Genomic DNA, 12,858 nt, shown 5'->3' with positions numbered 1-12,858 from the left:
TTTAGTTAACTTTGTTTTAGTTTAGAGTTATTTTAGTAGCCTACTTATAAGTTTAGAGTTATTTTAGTACTTATAAGTTTATAAGTAATAAATATAACTTAAGTAAATATAAGTTTTTTTCATATTTTATTTTATTTCAGTTAATGTTTATTTCAAATAAAGAAGACTTTTTATGGTTTTAGCTCTCACTGATAAGCCTGTGGAGTAGAGGAGGAACTCGAGCACATATGTGAGCGTGGATCACATGAATGAGTGTGTTGTGTAAGTGTAATTGGTGAAAGGCGTCCATTCTCAGGACGAGTGTGTGTTGCGGTGACTTGCTGCTTCTTCAGGGTCTCTGGCGTCTGCAACAGGAACTGGCCGGTTCGGATGTCGAGGAAACATTAACAGACTTTTCAAGGACCAGTTTTTTACACAGTTCAAGAGACACTCCCAGTAAGTTCTTTCATTTTAAAGCGTTCAAGACTAGCAGTTTTTGGTCAGTAGCAGTCCAACTTTAAAAGCAGATTTGAAATGTGTTGTTATGTCCTGTTTCTCATCAGCTTGCAGAAAGTTTATTAGCCTACAGTTAAGTGGCCTAATGATCAGCTGGACGTTTAAAACTTAAACACATGAGATTGTGCCGCTCCAAAAGAAAAGCATGAGACTCATGGTGTGATTTCCTTAAACTGGAGGTTAATGAAACTAGACTACACACACTGATCACATGCCTTCAGATTTGGTTTCTTAAACATGTTCTTAGTTCTCTTTTAATACAATTCACGTTGGTTTTTAATTTGTTAACATAATTTTAGTGCGTAAAAGTCAATATAAAACTATTTTACAATTATGATTTTTGGTGTCAAATTTGTTTCTATACCAAACCTTTTCTCTTAAAATGGTTCTTTATTGGAATCTGTGGTTCCATGAAGAATCTTTAACAACCATGGGACAATTTCCATTGCACAGAATTACTTATAATGATAAAAATGGGTTTGTTAAGTGTAGATTATTACAATGTTCTTTCACGTTAAGGGAAAAAAGGTTCTTTTGAAAAGTGTTTGGGGGGAAGCCAAAATGTTTTTTCTGTGCCATTGCTGTGAAAAACACTTTTTGTATCCTTTACATCTCACTACCGCATGATTACTATCAGTTAAATATCAAGATGAGGGGAGTGGGGTAAGATGTGCCACTTGTCATCATGTCATGAAGGCGAAGAGAAGTCACATGAGGGTGAAGCTGATGCAACTCATTATACGTCAGCCTATCTGCTAATAAACTGAACCATGCCAGAGTCTCAAACTTTGTTGCACATTCATCACATTTTTAATAGTCGGATAAAATACAGATTTAATGAGTATCTCGATGTACTGCTAGATTTAAACATTAACAAAAATAAAATGTTCTTTTCACAACAAACTAAGTAAAAATACTGGAAACACTTTGAAATAAGGATTACCTTAGTTTAACACGAACTAACAGTGATCAAAACTTCTGTGCAGTTTCAAATGAATATTAATGTCAACATTTACTATGCATAGTGAAATTTTCAAGGAAGTGCTGATGTTTAAAGCTACAGTAGTTGAGATCCTTTCATCTAAACTGTATAAATCTCTACACTCTAAAAAATGCTGGGTTGTTTCAACCCAATTTTGGGTCAAATATGGACTAACCCAGCCGTTGGGTTAAATTTCTTTAATTACATTTTTAACCCAACGTTTGGGGTTTGTCCATATTTGCCCCAAAATTGGGTTGAAACAACCCAGCATTTTTTAGAGTGTAGTAGTGAATATTTTTTGAGCAGTAGGAGAACCATATTCACGCAGAACCGAAGCACAACCAAAACAATGTTCTTCAGCAAAATGCATGCAGTTTCGTTTTTAACCACTAGAAGGCCAAAAGTTACACAGTGTGCCTTTAACATTGACAGATGAATAATTGGGTTGCTGTGTATTCCCCAAGCTCAAATCAAGGCTTTAGGAAATGTCGCTCCTGTTCCTCAGGCTTTGTGAAGCTGGCGTAGTTCCTGCTCGTTTTCTTTGAAAGCTTGTTTCTCTTGCCAGCGCTGCTTCGGGTCCTCTGAAGAAGTCTGGCCACGACGTCCAGTTCTTCAGTGAGATCCGTGTGACGTGAGCTGCAGATTCAAACGCAGGAGAGGCTTTCAGACGGATGAGCCACTGAAGCACCTGGAACTGACTCATATATGGTCTCATCAGGGTTATTATAGTCGACTAAAACTATAGAAAGCATTTTTTTTGCTTTTACTCGAAATAAAATAAACTTTAACTGAAATAAAACATGTTAATTTCAACTAGTTGCCAAGGCAAGATTACTAATTTCCATTTAATTTAACTTGACATACTAAAATAACAACCTACACCTGACATAAAAATTAATAAAAAATATCAAGTTCTGTCGTGAAACTCTAGATGGCGCCGGCTGATATGTCCTTAACTCATTTGGTAGCGATTGCATCAGTATCTTCATGGCACAGCTGAGCTGGCGTGTGTTTCCCGAAAGCATCGTTAGCCGACTATGGTCGCAAGTTCCGTCGTTATCAGCAGTTCAACGATTCGGTGTTTCCTGAAACCATCGTTCCAACGAACGTTCGCAAACAGCATCGCAAACTTGTGTGGTTGGAAGGACAGCTCTCGAGCTGTGGTCAGAAGCATAGTTTCTAGTTTACATGAGATGTAGACTGCATAAATCCTTATCTTTAGCAAAATAAGCAAGCGGACATTCAGTACAACCCGTGTTATTTATTTAGAATACATACAAATGTAATTTACGTCTTCTAGTTTGTCAAGAGATCTAAAGCACCGTTTTTGAAGACTGCGCATGTGCGAACGTGCTCAACTATGTAAGAACGAGCCAAATATTGAGTCTGGTAATAAAGCAAAATAACTGAGAAAAATTAGAAATGGTCTTCAGATGCCATGTCTGTAACTTATATGACAAAATCTAGCGTTAATTCGATCTCAAACAGATTAATTAAAATAAGTTATTAGTCCACCACGTGCGAGACATCATAAACCAACGTGGTTGAACGATACTTTGCGACATACGGTTTCGGGAAACAGTCGTGACTAGCTAGTTGATTTCTCCAACGATGCATCGTACTGTGGTAGTTAAGCAGCGAGATATACAGTTGTATGGGAAACGCACCCCAGATCGGTTGTTGCTGCATCAGCGTCCACATGTTGCTGTCATCAGTTTGCAGTGCTTTCAGAAACCCTCCTCCTTCCCCAGCTCCACATGTAGAGATCTGTGAGGGTAATGTCAGTAGAAAGTCTCTGTATTTGCTCTGCAGTGTAAGCAGATCTATTCTGCCGAGACCAAATACATTAAAGTCCGCGTGAACCGGACGTTGCAACCGACTTTATCTCAGTGTTGTGACGTATTTCCGAGAGAAACGGAATACTAAATGAGGAAAAATAGTGGGCGTGGCTTTTTTTCCAACTAGCACCTGATTGGATCTAGAAAAGTAGGTGTTTCATTCAGCCGGTCTACTGTCGGTTGGAGGGGCGTGGTTACGGATGTTAAGCAGACACCAAAACCGTCAAACCTACGTCATCAGGGAAGGTCCTCCAATGCAGAGGCGAGGGGCATTTTCAGATTTTGATTAAAGATTACGAAGCCAAAAAATTTTTTTGTGTTGATTGACATGGATGAATTGTTCACCACAAAACGATCAATTTAGAAAAACAAAGTAAATATGGTCAATTTTGATATCATGTGGACTTTAACATTTCCATATCCATTACCATGCCAATCTCTATTACCATACCAATCTGACAGAACTGTAGAAATATTAAAAATACATAAAAATTAAAAAAGTTTGAGACTTTGAGATCCTTCTATACATTGTTTTGGTCACCGTTTTATTTTATTGTCTTATTATTTATTTTTTTTTTTTTTTTTTACTTAGTCTTATGATCGTGGGCGGATCTTGGGGTTTGTTGTAAATAGTTATACAGTACACCTAAAATGTTGGTTAAATAATCACAAAAAAGACATAAAATTGACCCTAACCCAAAATGAAAACCGAAAATGTTTTAAAAATAGAACGAATTCAATATACTCTAACCGGATCTCAGTGATGGTATAGTAGCGCTGTATCTCTCCTCTAATTACTGCCCTCATTAGCACTGATTTCAGAGATGCATTCATGTTCTGAAGGCAGGGTTGTGTGTGCTTTCTAATTAAAAGCAGATTCTCTCTCCGGAGCTGAAGATGTCGTGTGGCTCGTGCTTCTGGGCCGTGGTGTGGCTGCTGGTGCTGCTGGTTCTGGGCTGGCCCTTGGGTATAATGCTGGGGGGGCTTTACGGCCTCTTGGCCCCGCTCACCGTGTGTGTCGGCCTGGACCGGCTGGCGGACCTGCTGATGGAGGGAGCGAACCTGGGCCGCAAGTGTGCTCAGAACATGAGGCACGGCAAACCACTGTGCTGAGACCACGAGGAGAGCGTCACATCTCTTCTTTTAAGCTGTACTAATCCATGTGAGCGGGTTTCTGACGTCATTTACTGTGCGCTTGGTTCTCTGCGTGACTGACTCATCCTTAAAGCCTTAGTGACACTTCCCTGCTTCCTCTCTGTATCTGTGGCTCTCAGGCTGTTTGAATATGAAAAATTAAAATATTCTGAGAGTACTGATGTCTCCATGAGTTCGCAATGTTGAAACACATGAGTGAGTGTACGGACAGTACTTTTTTATTTTGTGGCGGAAACAAGCTTCCCTACCATTACTGATGTCAATATGTGGGACTAAACAAATATGGGGTCAATTTCAGGCCATGAGACAACTTTGTGTCGCCACCTACACGCATACAAATCTGAATTTACTAAAAGCTAAATAAATAAAACCGATTTGGGCAAATTTTGTTTGTGTAGGTCTACTAAGTAATTTGGTGAGGTCAATTTGTAAAGAAAAACTACGTGCCTGTGCACACACACACACACATATATATACTGTATGCATGTATATATATATATATATATATATATATATATATATATATATATATATATATATACTAGACTAGACTAGACTAGACTAGACTAGACTAGACTAAACGCATAATATGCATGTGCACACAATCACCATTTTCACAGATTCACGTTTTTTAAGTTTACACGTTTTTCAAAAAACAGAGAGGAGGATCCAAATGCATACTACATCCTACTTTATTCAAACAAAACAAAGTAAATCCAAGCAACAAACAGGATTTCCCTCCGTGATAAAAAGAGAGCCCAGGACAACTCCAGACCAAGAACATTAGAAACACTGGGTATTTCTACACACAAGGGGCGATTGCCAAACAAGACACACCTGGGAACAATCAGGAACTCATCAAGAAAAACTATGAAGGACTAGAAAACATGGTGCAAACCAGGAAATAACACAACCGTCCACACATGACAGGGGAACACAGTCAGGAACCCCTTTAACCCCTTAAGCGGCACCCACTTTTTTTTTTATCGACATGAAAATGAACATTTCGAACTTAAATGGTTGTAATTCAAGAATGCTTTGGAATATAGATGTAAGATTGGTCTTGTTTTAAAGAAGACATTTGGCAGATTTTTAGAAGTGAAATAAATTAAGAAAGTTAAACAGAGAAAGTTATAGAAGTTTGAGTTTATGAAAATGTACAATGTTAAAAATTTAATTATTCATATTTTATATAACATATATTTTCAAAACCTGGAGGACTCTAAAAATGCAAAAATATCAAAGGCAAAAATCTGAACAAGTTGTGTTTTAAATTTTAGGTTGATATTTCAAAAAAATAAGCTTTCAGTGAGATTTAGTTTGTAGCAGTACCACACTTCTCCACTAGTTGACATTACTGCCCATATAAGGGCGCCTCCATTTCCATATGTGGTTTGAGTCTGAACCATTATTTTTACAATTTTCATACAATTTATGACGTAGACATCCTATTCAGAAGTAGTGTTGGAAGTTTGGCAGATTTTGAAATGAATTCAACCTCTAAGAAACACAGAAGATCACGTATGTGCATTATAGCTCGCCGCCACATCACTAATGCTGAATCTATTATTATTTTCTTTATATTCAAAACATTTTCAGACCTTTTTTTCTAAAAGACTTGAATGGATGCTATCTTTTGAACTCTTGGCATGAAAACAAACTGAGGTTTCTACCATTCTTTCATGATTTTTCATGTTCATCACTATTTCAAAATAAAGGTCTGAACACGCCTTAGGAGTATGGAAATATTCTTGTTGCAAATTGATAAATTACGGCTCCTCTGTTGTTTATTTTGAAGATCAGTCACCAAATATGCAAACTAGAGATTGTAAGCTTTCAAATGATATAGTTTGTCAAGATTAGTTTAGGTTTAGTATAGGATATTACTGTTAAATATGTAATGTTGGCCTATGCCAATATAGAGCGATTGAAACACAACACTGAATTCAATTCACATTTATTTGTAGAACGCTTTTCACAATATTTATGCATTTTCTGTAAAGCAGCTTTGAAATGATTCTACATTACAGTTTAGCGTGATCTGTTAGCAGAGGTGACTGTCAAGTTATGTATTTCAAAAATGTATATATACAAATCACACAGATAGCAAACAATGTAATAATTGAAGGCATAAACAACGAGCTCATTGAAGTAATGAATACATGTTGTTAACAAATGATTATGATAGGAAAATGTAGCGTTGGTGGATGTAGATCCAGAGTTGGCGTCGTCTGAAGTGCTGTCAGGAGTTGGCGCGTCTCTTCACAGGTGTTGGGCATCTGAGGTCTTCATAAGAGTCTGGATCCAGACTGGAGCTGACTGACTCTCCAGTTACCTCAGGATGGGCATCCCAAGATAAAACAGAAAAGCACATAGAAAATAATTAGCGTCGCTGCTGTTCGTAACATTAATCAGATAATCATTTGATCTGATATAACTGTATACGGTTAGTAGATGCATTATTTGAGTGCTAGGCTAAAGAGATGTGTCTTTAATCTAGAGTTAAACTGAGAGAGTCTGAGACCCGGACATTATGAGGAAGGCTATTCCAGAGTTTAGGAGCCAAATGTGAAAACGCTCTCCCTCCTTTAGTGGACTTAGATATCCTAGGAACTAGAAGCCCAGAGTTTTGTGACCGTAAAGAGCTGGGGCCTCATTTATAAAACTGTGCGTAGGAACCTTACTAAAAGTGTACGTACGCACAAAAGCCAAAAATGGCGTACGCAAAAAAAAATATCAGATTTATAAAACCGTGCGTACGCACACCTGCACGCAATTTTCACTTTATAAATCACAGCCTAACTGATAATTTGCGCACGCAAAAAAAAATCATTTACCGCCCTTTCTCCGCCCACATTCAACCATATATAGACAATGCAAATTACCTCATTAGCCATGCATATATTAAAGGAGCAAGGAAATTTGTGTTTTTTAAAACATAATGAGTGATAGGCCTCCATTTAAGAATGGAAGTGAAAGAAATTAAATTTACGTACTTTCAGCATATAGTTCCTTTTATGTCTTTAAACTAAACATGGATGTATGTATCTTTAGGACCCATAATGGTGATTTAATGTTATTAAAGCTGCAGTCCGGCACTTTTTTGGGTTTAAAAATATCAAAAAAGACATTTTTGGAAAAAAACGTAACCAGCCAGTGTTCAAAACGATCTGCTTGCCTTACCTCGATTCAAAACGGTAAGCTTGTAATAATGATTTTAATTCTAGTGGTACTGGTGGATTTCCGCGGGAATTTCGAGCATGTCTTTGCGTCATTACGTCACTTCTGTACACATAGAGAATGAGTCCCCGGCTAGCGTGTGTGGATGATGGTGGTGGAGGTTTAGCTTAGCACTTGGTATGGCGGATCCCGAAAGTTTAAAGCGACAATCACCAGTGACAACTGGAGATTCACCAGTTGTAAAACACAAAGACTTCGGACTTCAGAGTGGCTACAGAAAAAATATATTTTTTACGTTTTGACGTGATATAAGCAATCGTTAGATTTAATCAGCATGATATAGCTACTGCAATGCTTCCCCCACCCTCCGAATTTGGTCAGAACAAAAGTGAATGTTACTTACTTGTTCAGATGACATTTTCCGATGAAAATTCTAATGTTGACACTTTCAAAAAGTATACTCTGAGATTGCTGATGACAGTAACGTTACAGTATCCACAGCGACGCGACAGACTCAATACATTGTGTTCATCCGCGCTGTTTCATGCCGATTTACTACCCACGCACAGTTAATAATTCCGCGAATAACTGCAATTGCAGATTTCTAACAGAGATGGCGACAAAGAGGAAAAACGACGGACTGCAGCTTTAAGTTGGCTTGAGAAAGTTCTTCAAACTCTCTTCAAACTTCTTCAAACTCTCTGGTCCGGCTTTCTCAAGCCAACTTAAAGTTTGTCTCAACAAGTTTGTAGTTTCTAGTTTGTATTTTTTGTTGTAACCGGGACCTATGAGCAACTTGTAAATATTGTAAATATTGAAATATGTCAAACTTAATTTTGCCATTTTGCAAAGGGTTAATTCCCTTTATCCGCAGTCAGTTCCTCAACTCACCATCAGTGTCGCCAAACTGCTTTGTCTTCAAAATGTGCGTACGCATGGGTCAGAGTTTGCGTAGAGGTGCGCATATTTTCACGTCAAGTTTTTCTTTATAAATCCCACCTTTTGCGCAGGAACTGGCGTACGCATGTTTTCAGCCCCGTTTTGTGCGTACGCAAGCTTTATAAATGAGGCCCCTGATGAGTTATAAGAAGATATATGATCATCAGTTAAATACACAGCAGCTAAATCATTTATGGCGGATTTTAATAGATAAGATAGTAAACTATCTTTTTAACAAACCATGATTTCTAACATCTAAACTTTACTTCCTTTATTAGGCCTAACATTTCTAACACTCTTAAACAACATGTATTAAACGTCCTGTTATTTCTAATTGTGTCTATGGAAAATTCTGAAATGCTGACCGTGACAATATAAAAAATATACTGTCTGTAGTATGTCATGATATATTGATATATGATATATTTCCACTTCTTTTTGATGATTCAAGATCATTTGCTTATGGCAGTAACAGAAGAAAAAAAGGGCTCGCTTTCACCAATTGGACCAATCATATTGATAGAAGGTGATATGTTAGTCACAATGATTTTATTTGTTGTAAAAACTGTTGTATCTGTGTTTTCGGTGGGATTCTCAATGGAATTGGTCTGAGATCCTCCGGCCTTGTTTCTTCTTGGGAGAGTTTCTCTGAGAACTGCTCGAAGACTCTCCCGGCCGCGATTAAAAGCATTTAAAGGAACACTCCACTTTTTTTGGAAATAGGCTCATTTTCCAGCTCTCCTAGAGTTAAACAGTTTTACCGTTTACGAATCCATTCAGCCGATCTCCGGGTCTGGCGGTAGCACTTTTAGCATAGCTTAGCATAGATCATTGAATCTAATTAGACCGTTAGCATCTCTCTCAAAAAAATGACCAACGAGTTTCAATATTTTTCTATTTAAACTTGACTCTTCTGTAGTTACATCGTGTACCTAGACCGACAGAAAATTAAAAGTTGCAAATTTCTAGGCCAATATGACAAGGAACTATACTCTCAATGATATTACAAACTTAGTGCCAGTCACGTTGGAAGTTTTCTAGCTGGGGACTATTTTCAGGCGCTGCGTAATATCATATGATATTATTCATAAAGTTGGGTAGTATACTACTAAACTGTGATGGAATAATTTGTTTATTTGTTAATCTGGACACTGTACTAAACAAGAACCTTGGATTGTTTGGATTGTTTTGGATATTGTCTATTAATATACAGAGATGCTCGGCCCTGGCTGCTTTTAGAGCCTTTTTATAATGGGAAGTGCTGTCTTTCTATACGATTCTAAAGACCTCTGAATGAGTTTGTCTCCATTTGCGCTGAAGATCCCCACGGCAGAGCAGAAGACCACCACACCAGAGAAGACAGGTCTGGTGGCCCACGGTGAAGCTGGCGGGGCTGAAGAACGCCAAAGCGTAGCTGAGGACCACCACTGCGGAGCAGAAGACCCCGAGGGCAGATCAGATGGGTCTGAAGGTCCCCACCGTGGATAAGGCAGAACTGGAGCAAAGAACACAGGGAGGTTAGGGTTTGCCTCTGTGGTCGTGTCAGAACAGGCAGAAAGTTCAGTAATGCCTCCGTGGCCATATTCAGGAGTAATGTAAAACTCTGGAACAGTCTTCCTAACATTGTCCAGGAACCAGATACACTCTGTCAGTCCAAATCTAGACTAAAAACTCTCTTTGGCCTAGCATACACATAACACATTATGGACTTCTATAACTCAATGTTAGGCTGCATAGATTAGGTCAGCCGGAAGCGGGAACACTTCCCTTAAATCCTGATGTACTCGTTACATCATAAGAAGAATGGCGTCTACGCTAATATTAGTCTCTCTGTTTATCCCGAGGTTCACCGCAGTCCGCCGGATCCAGGCCGGATCCAGATCTGACGAAGGACCTTCGCCTGGACACGACGACAACGCAGTGCTGAAGTGTCAACCAGTCTCTCCCCTGTGAAGGCCCCTTCCCTTTACCTCTGTACTGATAAAATGTTGTTGGGATAATTCAAATTGGGTTTGTTTATATAGACTTTCAACTGACTTCATAGTTGTTTTGTTGTTTTGTTGGCCTGTGACCAGCAGATCAGACAATATGTAAAATAAGGGATATCCATTGCATCCATATACTGTACAGTACATCATAGCAGGACTAAGACTAAATTAATTTCTAAGACATCTAAAATTACTTGAACTAAACCTAACTCGTTGGTATATTTTTTCTTACATGTGTTCAAAAAGAAAGATTAGAGTCTATCCAAACACCCAGATATTTAAACTCTTTGACAATTTGTAACTTTTGCCCAAATTACACAATATCGGGCTCTGAAGTCCTACATGGTCGTTTAAGGAAAAACATCCCAACCGTTTTATTAACATTTATAATAATACATGATTGATATAACCATTTAGTAACATGACTCATTGATATGCATCATCTGCATATAGCTGGAACTCTATCAGGACAAACTGAGGAAAAATCATTGATGTACAAACTAATTAACAATGGTCCAAGTATAGATCCCTGTGGAACACCGTAGTAGTATCAGAAACAGAGGAGTTGTGTTCAGTAAATTTCACATATCGTGTTCTTCCTCTTAAATATGACTCCATCCATTTAAGGGCATTGGTTGGAAAATTAAAGGTACATAATAATTTATTAATAAGCACTGCATGGTTTACCTTATCAAATGCCTTTCTCGAATTAAGAAAAATCGCCCCTACCATACCACCCCTGTTCAAAGATCCCTCGTTTGAGTTTTGTACTATTATTTTGAAAATATTATTAAAGACCAGATAACTTCGAATACACTTTCCACTGATGTTACTGGAAAAACATTTGTTCATAACTTTCAGAGAACCTTGGCAGAATGTTAGATAAACATCCGACTAAAACATTTTAAAAAAAAATGTCCATGAACACTAGAAATAATGTTCTTGTGCTACATTTTGAGAGTTTAGATAACTTTGAACGAACGTTCAATTAATGTTACTGGAAGAACGTTCGTTCATAACGTTAAGGGAACCTTGCTGTTCTAAAAGCGTTCCCTGTTAGCTGGGTACATAGTTCATCCATTTTTGTTTCTTTTGTTGGTGTTGATGGATGGGGACTTTAATTTCTTTGTTTGGATAAAAACTATAAATACTTGACCAAAAATAACATTACTTCGAACTTTACTTGAGCTGTTCTGCTCAATGAGTGAAGAGTTTTGAAAAAGTGAGAAATTGGTCAGCAAGTAATAACTGTTATCGTAGATTTTTAGGGCCAGAGCGTCGATGGTATGAGGACCTTATTGGAAATTCTTCTTCTTCTTCTCCTTCTTCTTCTTCTTCTTCTCCAAAGCGAATTGCATTTTTGAGGCCCTAGACATGCTCGAAAACTCACTCACGAAACTTTGCACACATGTCAGAACTGGCGAAAATTTACATCTGATATGGGTTTCATTGGGGCAAAAGGGCAAACAGTTGGGCAAAAAAATATTTCGACAAAGTGCCCCTGGCCGCTTCGTTTCACATACGTGGACGAAATTCGGTACATACGCGTAATGACCCAATACCTACTAAAAAGTGTCTTGGAGCATAGCCCTAAACACAACAGCAAGTCTGCCATTTTGAATTTCCTCTCCAATTTGTGTCCAGTTTTTGCCATTTTCAGGCCTCCTAACGAACTCCTCCTACAGTTTTGATCTGATCCTCTTCAAATTTGGTGAGTGTAATCTTAAGGCCTTTGCGATGTTAAATTGCGTTTGAGTTTTGTTGAAGGGCGTGCTCTCGGTGGCCTGACAAATGTAGATGTGCAGACCCAATTTCAGCCTCTCGGAGATATATGCAGTGCCATATCTGCCCCAAACTTCACATGTTTGATAAGAGCCCTGTCCTGAACACATGACCATGCTCATATTCAGTTATAATAGCGCCACCTGCTGGTAGCAGGAAGTTTGGCAAATAGCAATTACTTTGACATAGTCCTCCCATAGTTTTCCTAAAGCCGCCGGGTGGCGGAGGCGCGGGTGCGAGAACCCTTTTCATCGCTGCTTGCAGCTTTCATTTTTAATTATTATTTAAACTTCCTCACATGTCAAATTAAAGTTAATCCCTACTTGAGATTTAAAACGTGTGTATGAAGTTATGGAGTAACAGGATTCAAATGAATCTATCTTAAATATCATTTAAAACCAGGATCAAAATGATGGTTTAAATGTAAGCTTGTTTATCTTTAAACCTGGCTTAACGTTTGGAGCAACAGAATTATTACATAAACCTTGATTTAATCTAG

The 12,858-nt window shown here is 38.1% G+C and overlaps 1 long non-coding RNA gene across 1 annotated transcript; it reads left to right on the top strand.

Annotated features, from left to right (window-relative positions):
- The first annotated feature begins 254 nt into the window (after positions 1-254).
- Positions 255-6,236, top strand: LOC307008948. The gene is made up of 3 exons (XR_013799926.1): positions 255-435; positions 4,189-4,948; positions 5,041-6,236. It is a non-coding gene; the product is annotated as an uncharacterized lncRNA (long non-coding RNA).
- The last annotated feature ends 6,622 nt before the right edge of the window (positions 6,237-12,858 follow it).

The sequence above is a fragment of the Phoxinus phoxinus genome, assembly GCF_949152265.1.
Source record: "Phoxinus phoxinus genome assembly, chromosome: 13".
In the NCBI taxonomy this organism is placed as follows: domain Eukaryota; kingdom Metazoa; phylum Chordata; class Actinopteri; order Cypriniformes; family Leuciscidae; genus Phoxinus; species Phoxinus phoxinus.
The sequence above is the reverse complement of the archived record's forward strand: the minus strand, read 5'-3'. Positions and strand labels throughout refer to the sequence as shown.